Source organism: Ictidomys tridecemlineatus, chromosome 6 (assembly GCF_052094955.1).
Source record: "Ictidomys tridecemlineatus isolate mIctTri1 chromosome 6, mIctTri1.hap1, whole genome shotgun sequence".
Lineage (NCBI taxonomy): Eukaryota > Metazoa > Chordata > Mammalia > Rodentia > Sciuridae > Ictidomys > Ictidomys tridecemlineatus.
Genome location: NC_135482.1, coordinates 99,470,572 through 99,477,857, shown reverse-complemented (window position 1 = coordinate 99,477,857; position 7,286 = coordinate 99,470,572). Strand labels below are relative to the sequence as shown.

General features: G+C 41.4%; 1 pseudogene; it reads right to left on the bottom strand.

Moving 5' to 3' along the window:
• Positions 1-2,554: 2,554 nt before the first annotated feature.
• LOC144378394 (heme oxygenase 1-like) lies at positions 2,555-3,773 on the bottom strand (annotated as a pseudogene).
• Positions 3,774-7,286: the final 3,513 nt, after the last annotated feature.

Genomic DNA, 7,286 nt, shown 5'->3' with positions numbered 1-7,286 from the left:
AACAACAAAAATTAACAAATGCTGGTGAGACCATAGAAAAAGGGAAGTCTTATATGCTGATGGTAGAAATGTAAGTTGATATGCCTACTATGAAAAACAATATAGAGGTTCCTCAAAAAACTAAACATGGAACTATCACATGATCAATCAACATAACTCCTGGGTACATATCCAAAGGAAATGAAGTCAGCTTACAAAAGAGTCAGTTACACTGACAGCATGCACTATTCTTAACTAACACATGGAATCAATCTAGGGATCCATTAACCAACAGATGGAATGAAGAAAATATGGTATATATACACAATAGAGTATTATTCACTCATTAAAAAGAAAAAAATTCCTGTCATTTTCAACAAAAAAAAAAAATGGAGCTGGAGAAAATCATGGCAACCAAAAAAAAAACAGACATAGAAAGTATCTTCTTTTCTCTCCTATTAAAACAAAATATGTGAAAAGTTTACCTGAATGTAAAATTGTGATTAGTAGCAACTGGGAAGTCTGCTGGGATGGAGGGAGTGAAAGAGGAGGTATGGATATGAAAATGGGTTAAGAAAATATCTCAGTGAATCCTATTAATATGCCTAATTAATTTGTTGATTAAAACTGATATTTTTGAAGGAAATTTAGAATTAAAAGATAAAATAATTGGGAATATTCAATAACTGACTTTTTAAAAATTAGGCTTTGAAACCTGGACAAACCAGAGCACATGGAGGCATAATGAAGATCCTTCAGACACTGTTGCTAAGTTTGAAGGTTCCAGGACCTGTGCCCTTTGAAAATTACCAGTGCTGCCAATGATCTGTCCTTCCAGAGACAGTTCCCTGAATGGAGGATTGTGTGGGCAACAACAGCCCAAAGTAGAACCAGAGCCCCAAAGCTCAATTCTGGTCCTGTTCTTGGAGAAAGAGGCTGGTCTCCAGGAAGAGTATGGGAATGCTGCTGCAGGGTACTGTCCTTGCAACAGAAACCATCTTGCAGGTGTCCAAGTTCCTGCAGCAGCTGCAGCAGTAAACCCTGGGCCTGGGTGCAGAAGGTGAGAGGAGAAATGATTGCACATCCCCGAGGTCATGGCACAAGGCCAGCCTGAAGCACTTCAGTGAAGCTGAGGATCTGTAGATGCCACCTGCCCAGCTTTTGCATTCTGCACCTTCTCCATAAGCAGCAAGAACCCAGAGCTTAGGGATGGTGGGCTGTGACAGCTCCCCTCTATAAACATCACAATTCTTCTAGTTCCTTGAACAATGACAGTGTGACCCAACTTAATGGATCCACCTCTTGGTGAGAATCCAGGCAGAACATAACACCAAGAACAGTGATGATATGGAACCAATTTGTTAGCAAATGGGGAATTGCTCCCAAAACCCTGCTGACTGCCAGAGCAAGCTGCAGTTTATTTGGCAGGGAATACATGACCTGGTAGAGAGAAGACATCATCACAAATGTGGGTGGGGACTTTCCTGCACAAGGAAGTCTGACAACATGCTTCCTTATACTTTCCATGTTATAGAAATGAGCCTTCGGGTTTTCCCTGCATGGAGAGTTTAGTGTTACAATGAAGTAAATTCCCACTATCTGTCACTGATGCATGCGCCTTTAGGACAGATTGGGTAATGCTACTTCTGAAAAACAATTTTCATAGGAATTGTTATAAAAACATTTTACCTCATGAATCTGGGATACTGAATAGGGGAATGTATACATATAGTGTTCTCAGGTTTCTGCTGGGAAGTCTGCAGCATCTTTACTTGTCAGGCTGCCCCTCTACTAACATCTGCAGGACAGCTCTGATCTGGAAAGCAGACACTACTTTGTGCCCTAGATTATAACGCATCAATAAAAATAAGCTAGAAAAAAATTTTTGAGGTCTGGGTTGTGGCTCAGTAGTAGAGCTCTTGCCTACCATGTGTGATGCACAGGGTTCAATCCTCAGTTCCACATAACAATAAATAAAATAAAGGTATTGAGTCCATCTACAACTAAAAAACAATTGTTTTAAATTTTTTTAAAAAAGGATTTTGACAGTTTTTTACATAAAGAACTGATAAATGTTTGAAGAGGCAGGTATTTTAACTTGACACTATACTATGCATACATATATTGAAACCTTACATAGTAACCCATAATATGCACAATTTGGTGATGTATGTATCAGTTTAACATAAGTCTAGTTTAAATTTTTTTAAATAAATATTTCTACTTATTTCATCTTTTATGGAACTTGTGATTGTGGCTTTAGGGAGCCAATAAATAATACCCCTCTCTTCCCTTTTCCCTAATCAAACAGATGTATGTATATGACAGACATCACACTTGGACTTTATTTTTTTTAATTAGTGATGCATTTTATTAATGATTCTGTACCCTAATAATTGATAACTAAAGATCACATCCTAGAAAAATATAAACTGAAGACTCCTGTCTCATCCTTTTCCCCGAAGCCAATTTCAGGACTCCCTGGACCCCGCTAGGGCAGGACCCCAGCAGTTCATCCCTTTCAATGGGAGCCCAGGAAGCCCTCACCTTGCAGCTGGCTGCTGGCATGGTGGCAAAGGCCTGCTGCCTATGAGGGGTGCTGGTCCTCGTGGTCCTGGTTCAGCAGCTCCTGCAACTCCTCAAACAGCTGAATGTTGAGCAGGAACAAGGTCTTGGCCTCTTTGGTGACCCTCTGCCTGACCTCAGGGGTCATCTCCAGAGTGCTTATGCAGGAGCGATAGAGCTGCTTGAACTTGGTGGCGCTGTGGATGTTGGGGAAGATGAAGGCCAGGCCCTCTCCAGAGCTTGCTGAGAGCCATAGCTAAGTAGGAATTACGCATGGCAATTTCCTTGTCAGCCTACCCCATGTTGCTTAGAGGAAGGATTCTCCATTGTGGAAATGGGCTTGCCTTGGACCCAGGTCATTTGCAGTGACATTGCATGAATGTTTTGAGAAAGGTGACCCTGCTCAAGGACCAGGGTGGATCCGGGTTTAGGGAGGATCCTGCTGGATTAGGGTGGGTCCAGGTTTAGAGTGTATCCTGCTGGGATTAGGGAGTATCCCGCTCCTTGTGTTTAGGGCAGTTCCAGGTTTAAGGTGGACCTTGCTGGGAATAGGGCTTATCCTGCTGCCTCAGGCACACACCATTCTGGAGGGATCCAGAGAGTATTTTGGGATGCAGAGCCTGGGTGGAGTAGTGGATTTTCCCCAGAACTGCATGTAGAGTGCCAGTGAGAGTTCAGGAATAAAGAATTGCTGTTTGAATCTACCAGGCTGTGAGTGGCTCCTGATTTTGTGCCCAGCCAGACTGCAGCAAGAGCTGGCAAGTCCAGGGCCTTCTGTGCACTCTTCTTGAGGACCCGGCTTCCAGACAGGTCGCCCAGGTAGCGGGTATAGGCGTGGGCCACCAGCAGCTCCTGCTCCCTGTGCCCCACCTGCTGGAGCTGGTCCACCTAACAGCGTGTGGCTGCGTGTAGGGGACTGCCTCCTGCCGGCTCGACCAGTACCAGAAGGCCATGTCCTGCTCCAGCACGGCCCTGCAGTGCAGCTCCACGGGGAATTAGAGTGGGGCGAAGACCGGGTTGTCCTTGCTGCGCTCCATCTCCTCCTCCAGGGCCACGTAGACATGGTACAGGGATGCCATCACCAGCTTGAAGCCCTTTCAGGTCACCTGGCCCCTCTTGAAGATCCTCATGAACTCGGCATTCTCTGCCTGGGCGTGCACCTCCTTGGTGGCCTCCTTCAAGAACTCAGTCAGATCCTGGAGCAAGCTGTTGCTCTGCCGGCGGTCCATGGCCTGGGCTGGCTGGCTGGCTGGTGCCCGTGGCTCTGCGGAGGCGGAGGAGCAGGCAGCGGATGTCTGGACTTCATTATTGACAAAAGCTAGAATGTAGGATTTAGCTTAAATTTCCAAACTTGATAAATTTTCTAACATGTTACTCTGTGTGAAATTTACCCAGACAGAGATGGACAACTCTTTACCACTCCTGCAGAGATATTCATTTTCTCTTTCAATCAATACTTATTGAGTGACAACTTGGGGCCACATACTGTATTATGTCTGAGGACTCAACAGTGAACAAATAAAAGTCACTACAATCAAGGAGTTTACATTGTTTAATTGATAGGGAGGAAAACATTTTAAAAATTAGACACCACAGCACACATATTAATGGACAACATTCACCAACACTGTCAATTCCAAATGCTGGCAAGAAAATGTAACAATAGGAACACTTTGAATCCTGGCTGGTTAAATGCAAAATTATAGCCACTTTGCAAGATAGTTCTTAGTCTTAACACCCAAGTCAACAAGAGTGTTCCTAGGTGTTAACACAAATAAATTGAAAACACCACACAAAAACCCACACAAGTGTTAAGGTCTGCAAACAAGTCAAAATAACACCTGGTATTTTGCCAGGGGAATGTTAGTTCCTAAACAAGTCTGGATGGTGCCTGGCAAAATGCCAGAGGGAGTGGTTTGAGAAGTAACAAAAGCAAGCCATTAAGTGTGGAGATTCCTTATTGGTTGACTGATATATCTAGTTTATGCTAATTAAGATAAGCTGTGCAAAATGTATAAATAGCTCTGTTGTCCTACAATAATCGGCTTCCATTCCTGCTGTATCAATCTACAGAAGTTATTCGTCACCCTCCTGGTTATTCTGCTGCAGATGGACTGCGGCACACAAGAGGCCAAATGAAAACTTCATTCCTAAGTGTCAAACATAAGAAGCAATCAACATGTACTTCAATGGATGAATAAAGTGTGGTAGAATATTTTCTGCAATAAAAAGAAATGTCAACAGGCCATAAAATAAAATGGAGGTATCTTAAATGCACATTACTAATGGTAAGAAGACATTGAAAAAAATCTGTGTAAGTCCCAACTTATGACAATCTGTAAAAGACAAAAACATAAAAATCAGTAAATTCCAGGAGTTGTCAGGAAGAAAAAAGATAATAAATGAAACACAGAGAAATTTTAGGGCAGTAATACTATTCTCTATAATACTCTGGTGTAAATACATTCCATCCCCACGCACATTTCTAAGAAAAATAAACACAGAGTTACACAAAAAGGCAAGTAAAAGAAGAAGCTTTATTCACAATAGATAAGATATAGAAAGAATTCAAAGCTTACCCAATACTAAATCAGATAAACAGATCTTGTTACAGATCATGTTACAATGAAACACAATTCCATAAAAAAATTTAATCTACCAATGAAAAAATACAAAAAAAAACTTAGGAGAATTTCACAAACACATTGAGATAAAGAAAGTAAAAAGAAAAAGCAAACTTTATTATCTGTTTAATATGGAATTTGAAAAGCAGGAATCAGAACACCGCATTCATACAGTTAGGACAAGGAACATTGGGCAATAATAGAAATCTTTATTGTAGATAATCATGGTGGTTACAGTTTGCATGCACTTGACAAAATCATGGAACTATACTCGGAAAGTGTGAGCCTTTTACTTATGTAAACTATAGCTCAATAAAATCTAGTAACTAAAAGTAATATATTTTCTTAAATCCATCAGGACTTAATCTGACAAATAATTACAAATTGATTAGTCTTCACAAGAAAACTTTACAGTAGGCTATGCTGTGAAAATAGTCAATTCAGTGACCCACAAAATGTCAGATCAGGCTAGATTGGCAGCGATCAAAGGAGGCAGATTTAAAAGGAGCGCTGAAGAAGGCTTTATTGAGATATCACTCCTGGACAGAACTCAATCAGACCCACAGAGGAGACAGGAGAAGGGTCTGAGGATAAGCCATGTGGAAGCTTGACAGGACTGGACTTTTATGGGGCTTACAGCAAGAAGGGAAGGACTTGGGACAGGAAAAGGTGTTTTTAGGTCCCTTGCCCCCTTAGAGTTGGTCAGGGGAGTTGGTTGAACTCCAGGATTAGCCAGAGGGTCCTGCTGATTGACAGGCATTAGTCAGGAGACCTGACTGATGGGCAGGCATTTCCTACGGCACCTGATTGATGTTCTTTTCCCACACAGGCTGCTTTGTTCTAAGTGGCCACCAAGTTGCCACCACCGTCCTAACACAAAGAACTTAAATAACCAAGTTTTTCCCATGGCTCTACGCTGCCCATCTAGCCTGATAGTGTTGCTATCATTTGAAAGCTAGTTCCCCTCATTGTTACAAAACTATCAGTTGTAAACAGGACCTTTAATTTTCATTAGAAGAGGGAGATTCAATCCTTGATTCCTCTGAGAAGAGGAAGAAGCAGTTTCTTAGCAGAACTAACAATTCATGCTATTCCTAAACCAACCATTAGTATGATTGTGTTGTTGACTTGGATTAATCCATATTCACTCACAGCATCCGAGTCACAGGAGCTTCAAAAAGGAAAGTGTGACTTTAAACAATATTGAAATATTGTTTTTGAGGGAAAGAGATGAATAGACAGCAAACATGAGCCACAATCCTCAAAGCAGGTTTCTCATTTTAAAAACTCCATTTACAACATTTTTAATTGCTCCAAAGCATTTCATCCAAAATTTTATTACACAATATTTCATTAAAACTTTACACTGAACAATTGCTTTAATACAGCTGAACTGTGCCTCATATTTCTTCTGTCTTTGAATCATTGAGCTCATCCCCAACAAGTATGCACTACTGATGATTTCCATGTAGGAAAAGAAAGGACTTGTAATCTGTTTTAGTCACCTTTTTTACTACTGTGACCAAAATACATGAAAAAAGTATTTTTGAAGAGAAAAAGTTCATCTGGGGCTCATGCTTTCAAAGGTATCAGTCCATAGATGGCCAGTTCCCATTGCCCTGGGCCTGAAGTAAAATAGACCATCAGAGCAGAAAGGTGTAGAGGAGGAAAGTGGCTCAGGATATGCCCACCAGGAAGCAGAGACAGAGAAAAAAAACATAATCCTCCCACCACAACAAAATACCCACACCTCAAAGGCACACCCTCAGTGACTCACCTCTTTCAGCCACACCCTACATGCCTTCAGTTACCATTTATTTAGTCCCTATCAGGGGATTAATGCCCTGAATGGGTAAAGGCTCTCATAGCCCAATCATTTCAACTCTAAACTTTCTTTCATTGTCACACACATGAGCTTTTGGGAGACACCTCATACCTAAACTGTAACATAATCCATGTTTCATTGTTAAAATCATCTGAATAAAATTTACATCCAAAGGGCTCTAGAGGGTTGTCAGTTGTCAGCAGATCTCCACCCTCAGAGAAATCAGCCAGCTTAATTCAACATTATCATTTCTACAAAATGATACTCTCATGAAAGTAAAAGTATTCTGCCCA